Source organism: Anabrus simplex, chromosome 14 (assembly GCF_040414725.1).
Source record: "Anabrus simplex isolate iqAnaSimp1 chromosome 14, ASM4041472v1, whole genome shotgun sequence".
NCBI lineage: Eukaryota > Metazoa > Arthropoda > Insecta > Orthoptera > Tettigoniidae > Anabrus > Anabrus simplex.
Genome location: NC_090278.1, coordinates 31,212,283 through 31,237,574, shown reverse-complemented (window position 1 = coordinate 31,237,574; position 25,292 = coordinate 31,212,283).

Genomic DNA, 25,292 nt, shown 5'->3' with positions numbered 1-25,292 from the left:
GTGACACTACGGATGTTTTAAAGTCCCATTCAGCCCCGTCTGGGGTGAGGGCCATGGGAGGAGTAAGATATAAAAATAAACGAAATTGGTGTCGAATCCGTAGTTCTCAGGGTCGCTGAGATGAATAGTGACACTCCGGATATTTTATCCGTTAGGGGAGGGGGCGAGGGGAGAGATATAAAATTAATCTAATATAGTCTTGAATCCATAGTTTTCGCGGTCGCTGAGATGAATAGTGTCACTCCGGATATTTTATAATTTCAAGTTCAGCCCCCTTCGACATAGGAGTGAGAAAAAGTGAAAAAAAATGAGCAAAATGAGCGATGTTATGGAAGTATGTTCGTATTTTTCAGCATAGCTGACAACTAAATTTGGTACTGATATTCCTTACTGTATGTATGTATGTATGTATGTTTGTTTAGTCCTCAGCCCGAAGGCTAGTTGGATCCTGAACAGCTCCGCCATCAGCTGTCATAGATGGCCTTGGCATCACTGAAGAAGCTTACTAGGGAAATGAGGAGTGAGGTAGTTTCCCGTTGCTTTCCTCACCGAGCCAGAAGTTGATATTACATATCAGTCTGCCAAGCCCACTGAAATGCATGCACCAACCGACCCAATGTGCAATATTTTCACACCATTCATAGCAGGGACTGACTGCAGAAGATATGACATTACTAGCATCACTCATACCTCAGTCACTTTCATTTTGTCAAAGCCAAGGATAAAGCTGAGATAGATCAGTGAAAGTAACAAGATTGCTCTAGCCCATACCAGAAGACATAGTGCACTGTGAACACTAGGTCCTGCCAGCAAAGGCATATTACTTACTATTTGTGAAAAATACTGTTGGGGAAAGACACAGCCGGACCCCCAAGGGGAGGGTGTAAAAACGTCCTAATAAGCCTGGAACCATAGTTTTCAGAACTACTGGAGCGATTTATACCAAACTTGGTGCATATACGACTTACTATCAGGAGACTAACCACGAGGGGATAAGACATCCCCTTGCACAGTTGCGGGTGGGGGGACGTGAGGTATAAAATTAGGAAATAATGTAGAATCCACAGTTTTCGGGGTCGCTGAGATGAATAGTGCTACCCCGGAATTTTTTAAGTTCATGTTCAGCACCCAATAAATTGACCAAATTTACCGATATTTTGGATGTATGTGTGTATTTTCCAGCGTAGCCGTCAACCAAATTTGCTGCAAATATTTCTTACTATGTGTGTAAAATACGGCGGGAACGAGACACCCGTAGTGTGGAATCCATAGTTTTCGTGGTCACAGAGAGGAATAGCGACGCTCCGGACGTCGTTGAAGTCGAACTTCATCTCCCATCGGCATGGAAATGAACAAACTTACGGATGTATGGGTGTTTCTTCCAACATAGCCCTCATACAACATAGGTACACATATGACTTACTATCTGAAAAAAGATACTGTTAGGTAAAACACCTGTAGCAGTCCTAGCGGAGGTGGTGAAATATATAATTAAACGGAAATGACTGATATTAATGTCGAATACCAGTTGATCTGAGTTGAACTCTGAAACTCTGGATAGTTAAGTCATACATTTGGGTGTATGTGGGTATGTTCTAGAATATCTCGCAACGAAACTTGGTACACACATGACTTACTGTCTGGGAAAAGAATACTATGGAGAAGAAACAGACCAACCCCCACTGGGAGGGTATGGTATTTAAAAATAATGAAAAATAACCGATATAATATCGAACCCGTTGTTTACGTGGCGATGAGATTAATTGTGACGCTATGAATACCGTTTAAGTTTACGTTCAGTCTCTATTGAGACGGGAGGCTGACTGGGGTTTAATAATGAATGGTCTAAAATGACCGAGATTAGTGTTGAATCTACAGCTTTAGGCGTCGCAAGTCTGATGGGTAACAGTCTCAAAGACAGTTGAAATCGTGTAGATCATATCTATAGCGCGACGGAAGAATACATGTAGTTATCACTTTTTTTTTTTTTGGAAGGTTCAAATACTTACCAGTCAATTGCAGCTTCAACAAGAATAGTTTTACTCGAAAATTAAATAATCTAAAGCTTGAAATCAAACACATTTAAATAACTCTAAAACTACGTAATAGATGGTAAAAATCAATATCCCAAAAAGGAATTCTATAAAAATTCACTTCACATATAACTAACTAGTAATTCTAATGTTAAAAAGTAAACACTAAAAAAACCAACCGGGCAAAGTCGGATACTCCAGCTAGTTAATGATGATGATGATAATAATAATAATAATAATAATAATAATAATAATAATAATAATAATAATAATAATAATAATAATAATAATAATAATACCTTTGAAAATACAAAGTGTATGGAAGGGGTCTGGTTTCAACTGCCAACCGTTAATCACTATATTTGGAAATGTCGCTCAAGTAGACAAATGTAAGTATCTAGGTGAAATTATTGAACCAGCGGAGTTAAATCAGCAAACTAACAAAGAAAGAATTGCAAAACTTCAAAGAACTCAGAAACTTACTTGGAGCAGATATAACAAAAGAACTATACGAAAAAGGCAAAATTACGACATTATAACACAATAATTAAAACAGAAGCACTTTATTAATCTGAAACTATTATAATTGGTGGCTAATCTAGAATAAAGATGATCGAAAAACAAGAAAGAAAACTAATCAGGAAAATCTTAAGATCAAAGTGAGAAAATGGAAGTTGGTCGAAAAGAAATCACATGAAATCTATCAGGTTACAGAAAAAATCACAGATACAATCAGGAGGCGGCTATTATAATTTTATAAACAGTAATATAGACTGGATAATAACAGGCTCACAAACACAATTTTAAACTTAGATTTATCAATGAAAAATCACAAGAAACTAGTGAAGACCTAAACTAAATTGGCATTAATAAACAAACCATTCGAGAGAGAATAAAATTCGGAATCCTTACTCACAAATGCAAATTTTCTGTAAAGACCACCCGACTAAATACAGGATTGACTGAACAACGAGAGGATGAAGAGATACTAAAATATTAAAAGTACTAGTAATTTCAAACTCTCTCCTTAGACAGGCATACCAAATAACAAAGAAATAACAATAATACGATGAGCCCAATATATCTTCAATATCCGTCAATAGATCCACTTTTCAATGTCGTATAGTTTCAATGCAGTTGTTGCATTCTATGTCCACGCTTCATCATAGAGGAGAAATATGAGACGTAACTTTATCAACCTATGTTTTTTCTGTGCGCTCAAATTACGGTTTTTCAATGTGACATTCAATATACTAAATGCTGCCCGTGAGCTCGCATACAGACGGCATGTGATTTCAACTGAGTGATTCCAGGCCACGTTGGTCCCCAGATACGTATATTTATTTAATCTTTCAATTTCCGCGCAGTAAAAAAACAGCCTTCCAGGACTGTTGCCTTGTTTACTGAAAAATACACATATTTATTATTTACATTAATATGCGAAAAATAATATTTACTTGTGATATTGTATTAACCTTCCTTGTAGGCCTTCCAAAGAATCAGCAAACATGGCTATGTCGTCAACATACCTGATATTATTCACTATTAATAAGAACTCTCCGACCAAAATCTTCTAGAACACCTCTAAATATCTTTTTCATAATATAATGTAATAAGTATCGGGGATAATGTTCAACCTTGAGGTACTCCGTGCTGAACAGTGATCATTTCTGTATTAGCTCCTTCAACCCTTATACCTGTTCCTTGATACCAGTATTTATTCTTAATTATTCGTAAGTCTTTATCATCTTTTCCTGTTTCCTTGAGGATGCAAATAACTTTAATGTTAAAAACATTTCTTAGCACAAAATATAAGGGTTCCCATATTAAGAAAAACGTTAAAATAAGCTATTTCTTAAATTGTGCCCAAAGTCAAAGGGCTAAAGGGCTCTATCAAGCTGAAGAAACAAATTTCGAAAATCACTTCCGGAATGCAATTCCGAAAAAGCAGCATAAGTCGCTTTTTCTTTACTCGTTTTCTTTTTGATTCAAATACTATCAGACTTAACTTATTTCTGTAATGTGTTCCTTGGTTCAATATCCTCAGCACTTTTTTGATTTTTTGAAAAATAATCGCACCGGATGTAGTTATAAGGGCTTAAGTGAAACAATGCATTGACTCACATTAGCGCTCGTAGTGGTGCTTAAGTGAAGCAATGCATTGACTCACATTAGCGCTCGTAGTGGTGCTTAAGTGAAGCAATGCATTGACTCACATTAGCGCTCGTAGTGGTGCTTAAGTGAAGCAGTGCATTGACTCACATTGGCGCTCGTAGTGGTGCTTAAGTGAAACAATGCATTGACTCACATTAGCGCTCGTAGTGGTGCTCAAGTTAAATAATGCATTGACTCACATTAGCGCTCGTAGTGGTGTGTAAGTGAAACAATGCATCGACTCATGTCCCTCGCATGTTTTCAACATTGGGTTGCATGACTGAAGAGCTACAACTGTCAATGTATGTTCCTTGACAACGGGTACATGGAAAAGAAAGATTTAAGACGTTTTTAGTGTTTGTGCAGAACGCGTGTATCGCCGAAAATATTTTACTTACGATTATATTTAATGTCTCAATCGACAGATAAAAGAAAATACTACCTGTTGCAAAAATATGAAAATCTGATACGTAGTTTTAATGAAATAGTTCTTTAAATTAAGGCAAAATTTGTGCTAAAAATGTGACGTCACACGTATACTTTGTTGTAAGATGGCGCTGTGTTGACTCGCGCGCTGGTTTAGAGGCGAGCTGGAAGAGAGAAAACAATTTAATAAGTCTACGAAACCGTTACAAAAGTGACAGCCTACCACCACTTTTTGTACAGTGTCGAAATACTTCTCGTGGTCTAAAAAGCAAGTATAATTATTACACTCGATATGTCGAATTCTTTGGACTAATTTATGTAAACAAAATATAGTTTCTCTCGTAATAAAATAATTCCTAAAGCCGAAATGTGTAGCAGGTATTTGTTTCGGTTAAACTTCTGTTAAACTTCTAATTTAATCGGCCGGATAACGATGACTAAGGAAAGGACACAATTTTGGGAATAAATGAAGAATGTATTCGCATACTTTATTATATTTTTATTTGCCTGAAATTCGTAAAATTTTGACAAATGGCCTCGATTATTACAAGTAATAAATGTCATCATCGGTCCTGTATTGACTTAATACGAATTTACGAGGATAGTGTAACGTTTACATTTTGCTAGATGTATAAAAACTTTGGTCTGTTCCGTCATTGAAATGACAGGTAACATTTCACGATTCTTTAAAAACAGTCCACCTAAATATTTAACGAATTCTTCCAGCCAAACAAATTCTTGTTCAAATCTGTTCAAATAAGCACTCATCTTACCACAACAAGACCGAGGAACGATGAAGATTTCAAATATTTATTTTAATGTATTTCATTTCATTTGTTTTTTATATACTGCTGTTTTATATATCTTTTTTATTTGTTACTCACAAGCTGACCTCAAAAGAGGTCGAAACATGTTCTTTTATATAATGTTTTAGACAGACCATTCATTAAATGGTAACAAATTTGTACTGAACAGGTGTACAATATACTTGTAAATTACTTTTTAAGAGTTTTAATATGTAAAAGTGTTCAATATGTAACTCATTAAGCTTAAGCGTATGGTTTTATGTTATTAATACATCTTGAGAGTGCTTTTCTTTGGAATTGGAGTGAACATTAGTGTCAATGCACACGGATAATTATTGTAGAGTTAGTGATTGAATAGATGGATAAATTTCTAGGAAATAGAACTCAGAGAGTTAGAGCAGGTGAAGTATTATCTTATCCTCTAATGTTTAAGAGGAGGTGCCACAAGTCAATATTAATGGGTCTTTACGTTTTCCAACATGTGTAAATGATATGATTAAAGAACTGAAATCACTGGCTGTGTCATCAACATACCGGATATCATTCATTATTAATAAGAACTCCCCGATCGTTTATTACATATAATAATTGAGGCCATGTGTCAAAATTTTACTAATTTTAGGTAAATAAAATATAATGATGTATGCGAACATACTTCATTTATTCCCAAAAAATGCTATCCTTTACTTAATCATCGTGATCCGGCCGATTAAATTAGGAGTTTAAGAGAAGTTCTTGCGAGTGATGTTATACTTACTGCATGGAGTAATAAATAACTTACAGGAGTGTAAAGTGGCAGAAAAATGACCTCGAAGAAATTGTGAAATGGATAGCACACAATGGGAAACGGAATGACAAGTGAGACTGTAGTTCCACCAGGAGCAGAAGTCTGCTCAGTTTTAACTGTTGCGTTTACGGAGTGTGAGTACCTCATATAGGCCACATAAGTACCTAGTTACTACAATATATAAGATATTCATTGGGTTGTTCACATAAAGAGGATGAAGGTTACAGATATCTTCGTATGGTTATGAGTGAATTTACGGGTTGCAGTAAGAATGTAAAACAAAGAGAGGTGTAATCATAGGTAAGAGCCCAATCAGAGAGTGGTTAAAATGTATGGAGCCCTTACCATGAATACTTGATTCCAGAACAGGGAACGATCCGAAGGACTGCAGCACGACTTGTTCACAACAAAAGAGCAGTGTCACGAAAATAGTGAGAAATTTTGAGAGTTAGGAAACTGCTCGATTAAGCGGTATGTTCTTAGCTGTGAGTGGTTAGATAGTGTAGAATCATATCAACAGACGAATAAGCTTGTATCATGTTTTTAAAAGAAGGAAATATGCAGTAATATGAGGAGAAATTTGAAATTTAAGATTACAAATTGGAGCAAATATTCGTTTGTAAGAAGAGGAGTTCGGGATTAGGACAATTTACCTAGAGATATTCTTTCTTTCTTTCTTTCTTTCTTTCTTTCTTTCTTTCTTTCTTTCTTTCTTTCTTAATCGGTTTACCCCCCAGTGTTAGCTTTTCCTTCGGATTCGGTGAGCGATCCCACCTGTACCGCCTCAAAGACAGAGACCTGGAGCGTGACACTTTGGGTCGGGCGACACAACTGGGTAGGGGGACCAGTACCTCACATGATATTCTGAACAGGGTCCTTGTGGGGGATGGGAAGATTGTAAAGGAGACACGAGGAAGAGGGAAGGAAGCGGCCGTGGTCTAAAGTTAGGTACCATCCTGACATTTTCCTGGAGGAGAAATGGGAAACCACGAAAATCCAGTTCGGGGATGGCTGAAGTTGGAATAGAACTCCACTCTACTCAGTTGACGTCCCGAGGCCGAGTGGACCCCGTTCTAGGCCTCGTACCACTTTTCAAATTTCGTGGCAGAGCCGGTAATCGATCTCGGGCCTCCGTGGGTGGCAGCTAATCATGCTAACCACTACACCACAGAGGCAGACTACCTAGAGAGACTTTCGATCAATTTCCAAATTATTCGAGTTCATTTAAGAGAATAGTAGATAAACGAAGGACAGGGTCTCCCTAAATGTGGAGCAGAGGTGTTTGGTTGTTTGATTTAGTTGTGAAATATATTGTACTAGCACTAACTATCGCGACTTCGCCCGTAATTTCCTTGATTGCGATATTCGTTGTAGATACCTGACTAACTCTTGCTTAACGCCAGGTTTCTTTTTCATCTTCAACGAGAAAATAAATTTATAAAAACTGGGCTTTCTTTTCTTATCTAGCAAGAAGCTTTCAGGTAAAGGATAAACTTGAGCTAACACATTGAAAGCTGGCATAAAACCGTCTACTACAATCTGTTCATCACCGAAAGCTGTCATCTCGAAAGAGCAGTTGTATTGTCGAATGCGATCGGTATATTTCCTAATCTATCACATAATACTATTCCTAGCACCCTCCTGCAATTATCAAAACTAAGCCGCCATTAAAGAGGTAGTCGCGCTCACAGTATATACATCACTTCTTAGCAAGAATGGCGTTGATATCTCATTTCGTTACAAAGTGTGTGCTATCTACCTGATTTTAAGATATAAATTTTGTTCATCCATTTGCGCCTTAAGTTTTTAAAATGCACAGCAGAAGTTGTACTTCAGGTATTCATATGAAGAATATTTTAGTGCTCATACGAAGTTGAAATTTATTTCGCGACTTAGAAAATCGAAGCAAGAAGATAATGTGAATTTCAAATGTACACTTTTCAAACCTTTGCACCCCTTGTAAGTCTAAGTTCAATGAATGCTGAAATTAAGTTTTAGGTAATTACGTCGATAATGTTTTAGTGCAAAAAGCAAGTTGTACTTTACTTCATATATAAATTTTGAATATACGTTTGACATTTTGAACACCTTGCATGTCGAATTTTGAAAAAAGGTGCATATATTTTTATTTTAGGAATTTATATGAAGAACGTTTTTGCGCAAAAATAAAGTTGTAATTTATTTCTGGTTGAAAAAAATTTCAATTTTGAATATGTCCCCATTTAAATCCTTCAAAATCAAAAAGTTGAAAAACCCTTAACACATCCTAACTCAATTATACGACCATAATCTTGTAGGTTTAATGCTCTCGGCTGAGAGTTTATTAGACCATCAGTCAGTCTGTCTTTTATTCAGGGTGTCCCAGGAGAAATGTTCAATATTCAGGGATATGGACAGGAGCTATCATTGGAAGCAAACATCTTCATGTGGACATTTGCCCTATTCCGAACGGTTTCCCAGTTAGAACATGTTTAATGTACATATTTTGTTTTCGGGATAGGGGCGCTCACGTTTGTGTCTTACCCACCCAATCTCTCTGATGTTTTGAAATGGTTACCATTTTTCCGCATGTAATGTTCGCCATATACGTTCAGAAAGTCGCCGTGTTCTGGTAGTAGGACTACACCGCACCATTTCAACATTGTGTTGCTGTTGCTGCACGGGTTGTCGAACAACACCTTCAGAAGAACATCAAAGTGTGCGCATTACTAGCCTTAAAATCAAATGTACATTAAATATGTTCTATCTCGAAAATCATTCCGAATAGTGCATTTGTCCATAAGAAGTCTTTTGCTTCAAATGATCGTTCCTATCAAATCCCTGAATATTGACCATTCCTTCTGCGACACCCTCTATATATGTATCATCATGTAATCGCACTTTTCACATTATCACGTATTACAAGACAATTTAAACAAGCTGTAATTATGAATTGAATCTCTTATTCTGTACAAGTTCTGATGGTACAAGTGGATATTAATTCATGAGGTGCATTGCCTAAAGAGAGCTTTCCGTTTCACTTCGCAAAGTCAGAGCACGACCATTGAACTGTATAATCCATAGACGTCAAACGAAAGAGAAACAGAAATCGATATTAACAAAGTTTGAAACCTGAAGTGTTTCTGAAGAACAGAGCAGTTAGAACATAATATTTACTTAAGGGGGAGTAATAATTAGTTATAGGTTAATTGAAGATGATGCTAAAACCAACCCTCTTCCCCCTTTGCCCTCAAGTTTGTAGGAAGTACAGCCAAGTTTCCCCTCCTTTCTCCTCCTTCTGGCTGTTCTTGGTTCTCGAATTGAACTTCACTACTGCTGTTAAGGGTACGGAGGAGAGAAGAGGGGCAAGTTGGTTTCTGCAAGTTGGTAGCACTGTGTGTGAGTACTTGTAAGTCCCCGTGGTTTTCGACATGTATTTCTCCTTCTAACTCGTTGCACTGAGGTTTAGTGTCCGTAAGACTACAGTATGGTTGACAACTCTGCCGCATTATCGGGGAAGTCCTATATTCTTCTGAATTCGTAAGCGGTAATCTGTTTCCCGATTCAATTCAACTTGAAATTCAGCAAATAACAGCAGACTGACAATTAAACCTCCGACACAGATCTAACCCTTCAGGAAATCAACTCTCTGTTGAAAGCATTCTAGAAATATGAACTAGGAATTTTAGGAAAATATAATAACGTATGAGAATATTATTATTCATTTACTCCTGAAAAATTACAGACCTTTTCTTAATCAATGTTATCCGATTGATTAGATTAGGAGTCTGACATTTTTTTACCACTACGAGCGCTAATGTGAGCCAATGCAGAGTTTCACTTAAGCCCTTATAACTGCATTCGGTGTGGATATTTTTCAAAAAATCAAAAAATGCCTGAGTGTACTGAACCGTGGAACACATTACAGAAAGTATTATGTAAATTAGTTAATTTGGCTAGGATTTTAATAAAAAAGAAAACTTGTAAAGAAAAAACCGATTTTAGGATGTTTTTCCGGAACTGAATTTAGACCGGAAGTGCTTCGACGTTGTTTAGTTTAATGTAGGTATCCAGTACTCACAAACTGAAAGATTTCTGGGCGGCACAGTTGAGAAAATTGCTTAATTTTACGTTTTTCGTTGTGTGGGGACCTCTACTTTGTCTGTCGAGATATGTTTTCAGCATTAAAATCTCGTTTCTGGGAGATCGTTGTACCATTGGTATTGCTTGTAATACATATAGCATGACTTCAAAGATGCGTAGCGATATTTTGGAATTCAATGGAAAAAATTAGGGCAAATATTAATTTATAGGACGATGATCGATAAATTTCTAAGTTCCTTGAAAACATTTAAGGGAACCAGGAAGTGAACGTATTTTCCTATAACTAATCATACTAAAGTTGGTGCACATTTCTCAAAAACTAATCAAAAACGAATAATTTAAATTGAACCAAACTTAACACATGTACACGTTGTCATATTTTCTTCAAAATGTATTACTTTTATGACAGTAGCATAGCTATTACAGTAAAAATTCATAGAAAAGTATGTGACCTAAAATAGTGGCAATTATAAAAGATAGATATTTGTGACTTTTTGTTTTATTACCATAATTATAGTACACGTTAAAGAGAACATTATAATTAATCTCTGTACCAAGTTTTATTGCTATCTGTGTACTAGTTTCAGAGAAACTCTCCGGCTCGATGGCTAAATGGTTAGCGTGCTGGTCTTTGGTCACAGGGGTCCTGGGTTCGATTCCCGGCAGAGTCTGGAATTTTAACCATAATTGGTTAATTCCCCTGGCACGGAGACTGGGTGTATGTGCCGTCTTCATCATCCTTTCGTCCTCGTCACGACGCGCAGGTCGCTTACGGCAGTCAAATCAAAAGACCTGCCTCTCCGGAGGCCACACGCCATTAGTATTATTATTATTATTATTATTATTATTATTATTATTATTATTATTATTATTATTATTATTATTATTGTACCGGGCGGTACACCTCCACGCCGCTAATTTAAAAGGTGCGCCAGTTGAAAATCCTCTGCTGGAGGAAGTCTGAACTTTATTGACGGTATTAATTTTCTACCTTCTCAGAAGATGTCACTACCTGTAAATTTTGGAGTTTTAGAACTGTGTCATTTTTGATGTGTTTTTGTTTTGCTTGAAGTAAGAAGTGTGAACTTTCTCTTCTAGAGGACACTACTGAAGAACTACAATAGTGCACCCTAGTGCGAAGAAAAAGAACTGTTCCTTGGAGAAAATTTTATTTCAAAAGTTTGTTCTTTGTTAAATTTCTTTCAGTCATTGGTTAAGTTGGCAATATTACCCCTTTCCCCTTGTTTTAAATCTAGCCAATCCCGAATTTCTGAAATTAACTTTCCACCAATAATGTGTTTCTTCTTCATCTTGTGTAGGGGTTTCTCTTTATTCTCCAATAAAGTGATTGTGGGCGGGTGTTCTCATTTCCCTAACGCCTAGAACCTTCCGCGAGAGTATATAAACTGCTGATTTTAGGGTCTCTGCGCCACTTCTGTTCCATCTTTCAGTGTGTAAAGTACATAGCAGGGGGCGGGAAGCGCCTCTTTCTTCGGCAGCGGTCAACAACAAGGTAATGGCCAATTAATAACTTCTTTCTTTGCTAGCTCAGCAGTTTAACTCTCGGGGCGGGTCCGAAGCTTTTTCCGTTATGTAACCTTTCTTAAAATGTAAAGAAACTTGTATCTATTTCATCTTTTAAACTGCATATCGGGATAGAGAGTGCTTAACCCTCTCGAGCTCCCAATCATATTGTTTTGAGGTGAACTTATTTTTCTCAACCTATTCTTCGTTAATATAATGTAAATTGTTCTTTTCTGAAGTCACCTCTGTAGTATGGGATTAGCCCTTGCATTAACGGCCTAGTGCCAAGTAGGTTTTAAATAAAGTGTATTAGGAGTGCGGAGAGCCTCCTTTCAAGTTGGTATTTTAGAGGCCATATAATTAACCTTTTCTCACTTAATAGGCCTCAGTAGATTGGGTATTTTACCCCTGTGTTTATGTCCGTTGAGGACAGCTTGAAGGTGGAGTTTGGTGTGGCCTGGGAGAGGCTTAAAGTTGAGAGTGAGTGGCTCTTTTGAAAATTGAGTGTTGTATGCCTCGTGGAGGCTTTTCAGTGTAATTTGGAGCAGGAGCTCCTAGGCATGAATGGGGTTTTCTGCCCCTCTGTTGAAACTTGTGTTTGGGGTAAAACTGAGCTGATTGCCCAAGCATTGTGAAGTCAGGGCGCGAAGCCCAAATCCTGTAAATATTGTAACTACCCTTTGGACTTGCTACTTTGTACCTGCCATGCTTGTTATTTCTTTATTTTTGAAAAGAAAATATAACCTTGTTAAATTTTAAATTAATTTTGCTTTCGTAGCTTGAGACCCGTTCACACCCGCACCTTCTTTCACCTCTACCTACCGCTAAAACACGGTAACAATTATTATTATTATTATTATTATTATCCAGAGAAACTTGAACTTAAACCTAATGTACCAGAAAATGATTATGGGCCAGAGCATGGGAAGGATCTTAGGTAGTGTTCGGTTTCTTATTGGAGCAGGTACAGAGATTAATTGTATCGCAGGGCGAATAATAGATGGTAAAATCTTTGTTGACAGTATTATTTTATTAAAAATATTCATGAAAATCACCCTGAGTTGAATCGTCAAACTCAAATTTTCAGTTAATATTTTCAAAAGTGCAAAATAAGATACCGATGCTGTTGTATTCAGAGACATCCACTTGATTAAAAGTGTCCAAAATAAATATCACTCTTCTAGAGGTCGTAAACACCCTACAGTTCATCTAAGATCTTTGAAATGGATTTAAATACCAAAATAACACTTTGCACCTTGAATTGCATTAAGTCCATTACTTATGATGCAGACCTACAGTTTTTATAATATTTTTAACATAATATTAACACACACTTTCATGAATAAGTTGATAGTTCAAAATAAAAATATTTGATCACTTGCTGTATACTCCTACAGTTCATCTAAGTTGAAAAATAAAATAGTGCACTTACAAACCCTAGAGTTCATCTACGTGAAATTACTTCAAGTTAGATATGATTTAAAAAGGAACTTGCAGTTCAAAAGCAACCCATGAAACTTTCCTGAATTATTATAAATAGCAAGCTGAAATTCACACGAAGCACTTTACTGTTGATGGAGCACTATGATTAACTGAGTGCTTTGTTAAAAGTCTGTCAGTGGGATTACTCACTCAAAATATGAGGAGATCACCTGGAATCTGCTTATAACTGTTGGTGTTGTGCTGTCCTGCGGTTTGGTGTCTGGAACATTCTGCAGCGTGCAGCCAAGGCTCGAACTCAGCACTAGCAGCGTGACAAGTTCGTTCAGTGAATATACCACGTTAATATCCCTCGTCGACGTCCCTCGATGGGTACCATGATCACAGAAACCACGTTAATCCCGCGTTGGAAACGACGTTCGATGCAGCAGAATCTCACAACACTTTGCCAAGATTTCCGATGTTCTTTTAGAGATAATGTCGGAACACGGAAAGTTCAATTCGTACTATAGAACTTTCAGTTATCACTAAGATTGATATTATACACCGACATATGTCTCAATGCACAGTTCGTATTCTCACGTTATTTTACGGTGTTGAATATGTGACTTAGAATAGCACAGTCTATGCTACAGTATGATTTGTAAGTCAAGTTAATGAAGTAAGGACTTACAATCGTTTTCAACACGGAAAAGACAGTTTTTACACACACACAGTTTATGGAATTAGGGTTTAACACTGTCACATTTCATAAGTCACTGATTATATCTGAGGTTCGACTGTAGAATAATCATCACAGTCCATAAAACACTGGAAAAAATGTCATTAACAATAGTCTCTACAACAGTCTCTGGAATAATACTGTTCATAGATTAAGAAGATTTTATGACTGAATTTGCACAACACAAGTCCGTAAGACTCAATATCGTCATAAAATGTTCTTAATATTCTGTTAGGTTCTCGTAGTAGTGATCGGAAGTTCGAGGAAATGCACAAAAAAGTAGTCATTTTTAGCCTAGCTATTTGTTGAATGTTTAGTGGAAACGTATCTCACACAGTTCACAATTGTACTATTGTAGGAGAAATGTGTCTCAGAATCATTAAAATGGTCACAAATTAGAAGTTTAGTTTATCACACGCAATGTCTTAGAATACTGTCACAATTAATGATAAAGTTCAGAATTACGTGAAAATGACAAAGTCCACAATATCGTTTACTGATAAATGAAATACTTGACACTTCAATTCACTATTTCTATTGTAACTTCACTCAGTTAACACACTACTAAATATTATATAACGACGATTTAGTCGGAGAAAATTTTAGAACATTTCCTTCGTCGCGACGCGGCAGAAACTTTACTTCCGACGTCTTCGCACAATTTCAAAGTGTTCGAGTGTGACTTCTACGTCCTCGCGGATCGCGACGGAGCATACTGTCTTTCTGTCATAATCGCAGAACACACACACTGGATACTGGCTATACTCTCAGTTCATTGACCTATGCGAGCTGCGAGCAGCGCTCGGAATCAGGTGATGAAGGGGTGATAATACTTTCCAAACTTTAACTTGTTATATCCTGGGAACCACTGTACGAACTGATCTCAAATTTGCAGGGATTTACTTTCAGAATACTGGCTACAATTTAATTCTGGTCTCATGTTAATTGATCCAGGCGTTAAAAAGTTCAAAAAGTAGTTTCGAGAGAATTCTGAGGGGAGGGAAGCTACAGACAGTGCTGACGTCACTTGATCTTGCTTCAATCATGTGGTCTCCCGCACGCAGTGCGGTGAGAACAAGAACATTCTCTCGCACAGCTGTTCGTGCATCGGGACTTAGCCGTTCGCTCAAGAATAAAGATTTATAACTCGTATGTGCCATGGTCTATGCCTTCCGGGTACACTAAAAATATCATACTTTCCAAAAAAATCCATTTAAAATTTGTGATACGATCTGGTCAACTTGCATTAAAAGCTGAAACTCCCCAGCACCTTAGCTTTCATCTTTCGGGATTTCTGTAACCTCCCGCTTATGTTTGGAGACCCTCTTTTGAATTCTAGCCTCTTTTCTTGACTAGTAGAACACCTATCTCAGCTCCCGCATTCTCAACTGCTCAACTGACAGAACTGCATTCTTCATGTTCACCCCAGGTCCAATCCCCATATCACTGAAAACTTTCATACTACTGACTGATCCATCATTGAAACACAACAGTGCATCATTGACACTACTTTTTAGGGTACTGTGGCACACAAATACTGTTTTTGGCATGTGTTCCCACACACAGTTATTGAAGTTGGTATTTTGTTAGCAAGAAATATTTTGTTAGCTATGTTTTAAAACGTCTCATATAAACCTTGGTAGGAGGTGATCGTGTCTACGTTCATCACCAGTTACAATAGGTCTCTGATATTTACACCATGACTCAGGATCCTTTGGACAGAGATAATGACAGGAGTCCTCGTCAGTAGAGATCATGTGAAAGAAGATGGCCGACACAGCTTTTCTCATTTCCTGGTGTATCTCTTACCTTTAAACATATTCCTACTATTAAACTTCCTTATCATGACCACATTCAGGGTTTATATGGATAAAAATAAAACTATAAACACAATAAGATTGCTTCCTCACTTCAAGCTTGTCCTTCAAATAACTACGACGAGTAAAACATAAACACAACGCTGAAATGATCTTCAACTGTTACTTTCACTCGTATAACACCAGGGTAACCAACTTACAATCAGTGGTCAAAGAATAAAGGGGAGTAAAGATAAAGAAAGTCTGCTGCGTCCGTGATAAACACACTTGAATGAACAACAGACAGAAGGGTACATGGCATAAATGTCATTGTTCCTATCAGTACGAAGCAAACATGCAAGAACCATGCATATTCTTGTTCAGGGAGGACTGGGATATAAATTAATACAATTTTTGTTGTTGCTATTTTCACGAATTTCCCTTAAGGAAACCTGGACCCTGAAAATCTTTTGGATGTTTAGTTTATTATAAAATAAAATACTACATCATTTCGCCTTTTAAATGACATATACATGTTCCCGTTAGCTCAACTCCAAGTCTTAAAAATATCTTTTTAATAAGGTAGTGTAGTGGATGTTTCAGCGCATAGAATTTCCGTGAATACGGGTTGAGTTAAAACATCCTTATTGAAATTTTCCGGTTTTCCAAAGACATTATTATTAAGTATGTAGGGAAAATTTCTTGCACTGGCTGTTCTATTTCACAGTCTGGCTCGCTGTATTCCTTGGATATTGTTCTTTACATTGACTCATTTGGTGTTTAGTTCAAGATGAGTGTTGCAATACTTCTATTCTGTAACTGGAACTAATCGAACATGCATCAATTTAGTAGGCCTAATAGAGTTTATAAAACGAAAATGCCTCCTTAGATGTACACTAGTGAAACTCAGTCAATTTCTCGCACCGTAGGAAATGATGCTGTAACTTGAAGTTATACATGAACTGATACATAAGTTATTATTGTCTCTAGCACAAGCAGGGAGTTGCATGGATCAACTGAAAAATACTCCAATTTAAACATTGTATTGATGATAATGTGAGCAAAGCAATTAACATTTCATTGCTATAAAAGGTGATAGATGCTTCAGCATCATGTAATGAATGTTGCAAAATAACCTGTGTCACTAAATTTCAAGCTATACAAAGGACTTAAAAATCAACATAGAGTGTGAATGAAGTAATTTGGACCAGAATTCCTAAAAATGTGTTCGTGATAATGTATGTCCTTCGTTTAGGAGTATATGATGCTATGGCTACACACAACGAACTTAACATTATAAAGTATGATATGCTGCAGAAGATGGAAGGTGAAGATGTATGAAAAATGCATGGTCACTGCTATGGTTTCGATAGACAATGAGAGGAATCGGAATACTGAAAGGAAAGAAAAGAAGTGTGAGAGGCAAATCAGATAAAGAATGAAAGGTATGGTAAAGAAGGCTAGATGAGGAGATGTCTAATGATAGTGAAAATCCCTCTTATGGTGCTGGAAACCATTAGAGAATTAGCTAACCTTTGAATCTCGTTTTCCACAAGGTTACTTTTTTGTCATATAAGGAACCATTTACTCCTAAACTATTAGAGGCAGACCTCAAATTTTCAGGGACTGTAAACAGTGCCAGTATACACCTTGTATCATAGCCTCTTTTCCTGCTTAATTGATGACAGATTTTATGTCAAAGATACTATGTCAAAAGTGTCAATTACTTTCAGTAACAAAATACACTGACTGACAGAGCAAATGCAACACCAAGGAGGAGTGGTTCGAAAGGGATGAAAGTTGGGGAAAAAACAGAGTCGGCACGGAAGAATAATTTATGTTTATTTCAAACCGATATGCAGGTTACACAATGTGCACGGCATCGACTCAGTAGGATGTAGGACCACCGCGAGCGGCGATGCACGCAGAAACACGTCGAGGTACAGAGTCAATAAGAGTGCGGATGATGTCCTGAGGGATGGTTCTCCATTCTCTGTCAACCATTTGCCACAGTTGGTCGTCCGTACGAGGCTGGGGCAGAGTTTGCAAACGGCGTCCAATGATATCCCACACGTGTTCGATTGGTGAGAGATCCGGAGAGTACGCTGGCCACGGAAGCATCTGTACACCTCGTAGAGCCTGTTGGAATATGCGAGCAGTGTGTGGGCGGGTATTATCCTGCTGAAACCGAGCATTGGGCAGCCCCTGAAGGTACGGGAGTGCCACCGGCCGCAGCACATGCTGCACGTAGCGGTGGGCATTTAACGTGCCTTGAATACGCACTAGAGGTGACGTGGAATCATACGCAATAGCGCCCCAAACCATGATGCCGCGTTGTCTAGCGGTAGGGCGCTCCACAGTTACTGCCGGATTTGACCTTTCTCCACGCCGACGCCACACTCGTCTGCGGTGACTATCACTGACAGAACAGAAGCGTGACTCATCGGAGAACACGACGTTCCGCCATTCCCTCATCCAAGTCGCTCTAGCCCGGCACCATGCCAGGCGTGCACGTCTATGCTGTGGAGTCAATGGTAGTCTTCTGAGCGGACGCCGGGAGTGCAGGCCTCCTTCAACCAATCGACGGGAAATTGTTCTGGTCGATATTGGAACAGCCAGGGTGTCTTGCACATGCTGAAGAATGGCGGTTGACGTGGCGTGCGGGCTGCCACCGCTTGGCGGCGGATGCGCCGATCCTCGCGTGCTGACGTCACTCGGGCTGCGCCTGGACCCCTCGCACGTGCCACATGTCCCTGCGCCAACCATCTTCGCCACAGGCGCTGCACCGTGGACACATCCCTATGGGTGTCGGCTGCGATTTGACGAAGCGACCAACCTGCCCTTCTCAGCCCGATCACCATACCCCTCGTAAAGTCGTCTGTCTGCTGGAAATGCCTCCGTTGACGGCGGCCTGGCATTCTTAGCTATACACGTGTCCTGTGGCACACGACAACACGTTCTACAATGACTGTCGGCTGAGAAATTACGGTACGAAGTGGGCCATTCGCCAACGCCGTGTCCCATTTATCGTTCGCTACGTGCGCAGCACAGCGGCGCATTTCACATCATGAGCATACCTCAGTGACGTCAGTCTACCCTGCAATTGGCATAAAGTTCTGACCACTCCTTCTTGGTGTTGCATTTGCTCTGTCAGTCAGTGTAATTGATATCTTCTCACAAATTACGGTTACATTAAAGTGCCCATGATTCATGATTGCTAACAAAATATACTACTGTAAAAGTTTCATTATTCTGGTGTTATTATTTTAGAAGAAAAATGTTCCATACATTTAACATTGAATATACAGGAATGTCCTGGTCTAGGTAAACAATTGACAGGGAATTTTCCACCTGGGAAACGGCTCTATATTGAAATCATTGATGAGTGATTGATTTAATTTATCAAGCCATGACAACAATGCAGTTTTTACTTAACGCTCGCGTCTGCGTCCTAGCACTTCCTCGTTTTGTGTCTAAATTGATTTTTATTTGTGGTTTAATTTTGTGGACATTCAGCTTTTCTTTTAAGAAGGAAGCCATACTTTGCAGTGACCGTTCAGATAAATGTAACTTTAACGATTTTCAGTCTGTCTAAAACACATTTTAAACATAAATACAATCAGTTGCTCTGATCGGTTGGCCGGTAGACGCGCCCAGTCTATTTACCTTCCGTTGACTCATCACTCCCCGCTACAGGGCAGAGCAACAGGGACATCACTTCGCTGACTTTATCCGTGCATCACATGAGATAACAATTAAAAATTAAGAAAATAAGAATTAAGAAAATGAGCTTGTACCTTATCACAGGAGACTTTGGACATGTTCTCCTCCTGCATTCACACATTTCTGGCACAATTTCAATTTTAACATTTTAGTAGCCACCATGCTGAGCTCTTCTAAACCCCGGCCTCTTGTCCAAATCGTCTTAGGGATTTTGTAGGAGTATCTTCTAATCTTTATGCGACTTCATTTACTTTTCCCTCCTTAAATACACATTTTTTAACACTTCGGTTCTTATCGAGTAACGAACCAGTTTCTCAGAATTTGTTTACGAGTTTCCACCCGGTCTCTCCATGTGGAGGTTGTAAACCTGGAAACTGTGTTACAAGTCGCCTAACGACCTTACTACAAGACTCTGTTTTCACATAATTGTCGTACATAGATACCCTTTGTTCTACCGTGTGCACATGTGGGAGCATTATGAGAATAATACCCCGAAGTAAAACTTAATACACGTTTTAAGCACGGACATGAACTGCGACGTTCGGGCATTCCCGTGATGTCGCTGCGCTGTGTAACGGGCAGTGATGAGTCAACGGGAGCAGGTAAGCTGGGTACGCCCTTCGGCCAATCGATGAGAGAAACTCACTGTTTTACGCTATGGCATACGTGTAAAAAGCACATTTCGGAACAAGGAATAAAAATACAAGAAATAGTGTATAATAGATAGACCATTAAATACTTGTAAAGAACCCTAGCTTAGTTTTTAAAGAATTAAATATGACAAATAATAATACGAGCACTGTGTACGATTGAGTGACGGGCATTCATCCTGGTTCCTCACCACAAGTGGAGTCCAGCAAGGCAGTGTATTAGCCCCATTGTTGTCTATCACCATCATGGATGACATAAAGAACATCAAAAAACCATCTGGTGAACTAAATGCTATGGCTTTCTCTGATGATGTGCGGAGAAACTGAGGAACAAGTACAGTCGAGACTCAATGAATGTAAGGTTAAGTTCCAGGAGCTCAATCTGAAGATAAGCGAACCCAAAACATTAGCGATGGCAATAAGCAGAGACTGACGACCAGCGAACATCATGCTGGACAACCATCCACTGCATACTTCGGCAGTGGAATATCTGGAGGTACACTAGCCACAAAGCCACTAAGTACGAACACTCATCCGGGATCCCAAAGTTCCAACAAAATGAAAGCTGGTGATGTTCAATCAGTACTTCACCCTCACTAAAAAGGACTCATCAAGTATTTAAACATTTGAGATGAAGTTCCTTAAGTCCACAATACAAAAAACTAAACTGGACAAGTTAAGAAATGCGATGATTAGGAAGGAAGCTGGGATTGAGACATCGTTGTTAGATCAGGTCACCATGTCGAGACTGAGTTGGTCTGGGAATGCAATGAGGATAGAACCAACAAGGCCAACAAAGACATGTGGCAGGAAAACGGATTTTTGGAAGACCAAGAACCCACTGATGGACATTGCAGATCAGGGAAGGACATTGGAGGACGTCATTAACAACAGAAGGTATCTGGATAAGACAGAGTAGAAGAGGCTCGCCAAGAGTACCCGGGAAACTGGAGCTGTAAAATAAAATATTTTATGCTCTACGATGCAGAAATATAAATATTATATGGCAGAAAACTGAATCTTAACGACGCTCATTATAGTTCAAGTTTCATTATGATACAGGTTCTCGACAAACCAGAGTTCAGATTTTCATCATGATACAGGTCCTCAACCAATCAGAGTTCAGATTTTCATCATGATACAATTGTTTGACCAATTATGTAAGCATAGCATCGCACCTGCACTGAACGCACTAGCTTCGCACTTGTTTCCAAAATAGAACATGTCACACACACGTATTAACACCAATGCACTTTCTACTTCCAATATTCCACAACCACACGGCACATTCCCGCAAATTCACTTCACCAACTGTACAATGAACAATTTCTGAAATAAAGCTAGGTTATGATGACCTTCTAACAAAGCAACATATGGCATTGTCAAGGCCTCTGATCCACACAAGGTCTAGCGCATGCGTTCTGCGCTCCGTTCAGTACAATTAACTGTCAAGCGACATCTGGGCAGAAATGTATGGATATTTAAAAAAAATAGAGTTATAATTATCGTTGAGCATAAACAGTCGTATGCAACTCGCCTATGTAGCCGGTCGTACGGAAATTATAAAACTAGCTTAGGTGGTTTTATAAACATTCTCGTGTCTTAATTATTGCCATTATAGGCTTGTTGCGTAATGTAATATTTTTTCGCAATTTGCTTTAGGTCGCATCGATACAGATAGGTCTTATAGCGACGGTTGGATAGGAAAGGGCTAGGAGTGGAAAGCAGCGACCATGCCGTTAATTGGGGTAGAGCCCGAGCAGTTGCCTGGAGTAAAAATGGGAAACCACGAAAAGCCATCTTCAGGGCTGTCGACAGTGAGGTTCGATCCCACTATCTCCCTAAACCGCTCGGCCCCTTGTTCACTGAACTGTAAAATGATGATGAACTTATAATAATAACAACAATAATAGTAATAGGGAAAGAACGCCCATGTGCCGAGCAAATTACGAACCTGAAATCTGTCCTCTCATATCTGAATCTAAGGAACAAGAAATTTGTGGTGATCTTCGTCGACTTCAAGAAAGCCTATGGCTCGATCGATAAAATCATTCTTATTCAAGTCCGAAAAGAATTTGGCTTGGATAACAAAACCAGGCTAATCATCGAACGGACTCCAGCTAACACAACTTCGAAAGGTAAGTTCAGAGGAAAACAATTTCAGGCGTTTTCAAGATAAAGACAGAAGTTAGGCATGGAGATGGGCTCTCACCCCTGCTCTTCAATTGCGTCCTTGAAAAAGTCATCCGAGAGTGGCGCAAAGAAATTAACAACAATGGGCTCCAAAATGGTGTGAGATTGGGTTACAAGAACATGAACCTTTCAATTGATGGCCTAGCTTTTCCAGATGGTCTAGCAATTTTCTATGATTTTTGAGACATGGCTACAAAGCAAATTAATCACCTCAACATACAGGCGGAAAAAGCTACCTTCCCGATCTCTTTGGACGGACATCAAGTCAGCACCAAGAGAGCTAAAAGTAAACCAGGGGGAAATCAGAATGGATAATAAGTTTAAATATCTTGGCGAAATAAACAAAACATCTCTGAAAAGGAAGCTTTTGCGTCGCGCATGAATAAAATGGAATGGCTCATAAATTTACCAAGGATATGCACAACAAAAGTCCCATATCCTTGAACGCAAAACTCAGACATTATTGTACTGTCATAAGACCAGTGGCTTTGTATGCTCCGGAATGCCTTGCTATGACAAAGAAAGGCCTGATAGAAAAATTGGAAATTAAAGAAAAATGATCTTAAGGAAAATTCTTAGCCCAATGGAAGACATCGATGAATATAGACGTCGGCATAACAATGAGCTCTACTGTATATACTCACGTCCAGAAGATCTCTGATGTCATTCGGAGTAGGAGAATTGCATATTATGAGCATTCGCGAAGAATGAATCCCACACGATTATCGAACAAGGTCTTTATTTATTTTAAAGATAATAATACCCAGTAAACTTGCTTCAAGGAGGTGGAAAATGACCTAGAGGAGACGGGGATCACTTATGAAGATATACAAGAATGCAACTAATCAGGAGAAAACTAAAAGACCACCAAGGTTTTCAAGAGAGGCCAAAGTTGAAGGCGATAAAGACTTGGACGGAGGAAATAAAGGAGCACTGGACAACGTTCTAAGCCCAGAGAAGACAGCTGAAAGAACATGGTCCTTAGAAGGCCGACACGAACGAAGTAGTAATAATAATCATAATAACGACAGCAACAACAATTATAATACTAAGAATAAAGCACCTGTAGAGGAAGAGCAGCATGTCATTAACCTGATCAGGCTAGGGGCGTGACGTAATGGACGGTTATTAGCATGGCAGCCGGTTGGATTCGAGCCAATGAAAGAGCAACTCTTTTCTCGAACGCCTCGCACTGTATCCTGGAGTCGAGACAAAATAAATAGTGAGTACAACCTTTCACAAAGGAGTTAGAGTTAGGAAGATCAATTGGGCGAAAATCTAAGCCAATTCCTTATGAATTTTTTATCCCAAGAAAATTGTAAAATAGCCACGAAGAAGAAGGATTAGAAAAAGTATGGGTACAAAATTATCCTTGTGGTACTCTCTCAGGGCATTGTTTCACACGAACCTAAGTTGTCCTACGTTTAATTCATTTTTAATTCATGAAGAACCTTTACGTGGGGATGGTGATAAATTAGGGAGTCAATTACAAACAATATACTGGATGCTTCTCCATCAAACAGAATGGAGCTGCCGACAACTCTCTTGTTCTCGACCTGTGACCGGAATGCTGTGGTTACGGTATCTTCATTCTTGAGGTAGCACTGATATCTCTATGCATTTTGTATGGTCGCTGAATGAGATGTGTTCCCTCTCTCACTTTGAACTCATTCCACATGCGTGCGTAGTCTTCTGCTTCTAAGAGACTACGTAATCTGTGAGAGATGCTAATCATCGTTAATGTTCGTCACGGAGATGTTAAGGAATACCATTCATTTCAAAATAGAACAATAGAGACACATTTCCTTCTTAGTGTTTAACTGATAAATTACATGGTAAAACGAACCAAAACTTTAATCTGTCTCTAACGCCTAATTGTATTAGCAGTCCCTAAATCACTGAATCAAGATTAATTATTTCTTAGTGTTTTTCTCTAGTGGTTTAACGTTGTATATTCACGTCGAAGATTTTCGGTTGACGCAATTATGGGAAGGTATTAATTGTAATGTTATATAATTTACGTCCCGCTAACTACTTTTAATACTGCTCAACATCATCAAGAATAGAATTAAAGGGAAGTTAGAACACTATATCGATAATGACCAGTTTGGATTTCGATCAGGGAGGGGTACTAGGGAAGCAATTCTGGCATTACGTTTGATTCTGGAGAGAAGAACTGAGAATAATAGGAAAGTATACGTGACCTTTGTCGACTTAGAGAAAGCTTTTGATCGAGTAGACTGGGAACAACTTTTCCTTACCATGAAAAAAGCAGGAATTGATTGGAAGGATAGACGCCTCATACTAAATTTATACAAAATGCAGAACACTGATTTAGAAATCAGTGGGACAAAGAAAAATGCCAAAATAAGAAGAGGAGTTAGGCAAGGATGTCCACTGTCTCCTTATCTCTTCAATATGTTCATTGAAGAAGCCATCGCAGTCATGAAGGAGAAAACAACGGAGATCAAAATTAATGGCAAACAAGTACACTCTATAAGATTTGCTGATGATATTGCCATACTAGCAGAAACAGGTAAAAGTATGCAGAGAATGATCAACATATTAGCAGAAACTTTAGGCAAATGGAACCTCAAAATTAATACAAGGAAAACAAAAACCATGACAATATGTAAATACAAGAAAACACCTATAACACGCTTAAAAATTGGCCCTGATAAAATAGAACAAGTGAAACAGTTTTGCTACCTAGGAACCCTGATCACGAGTGACAATCGGAGCATATCAGAAGTCACGAAGAGGATAGCCATGGCAAAGAGAGCATTCCAAGATAAAAGGCATCTGCTGGCCAACAAACATATAGATATACAAACTCGGAAGGCCTTTGCAAAAACCTTTGTATAGAGTGTGCTGCTGTATGGTTGCGAAAGCTGGACATTATGAATGCAAGAAAAGAAAAACTAGAGGCAGTTGAAATGTGGATCTGGAGAAGAAT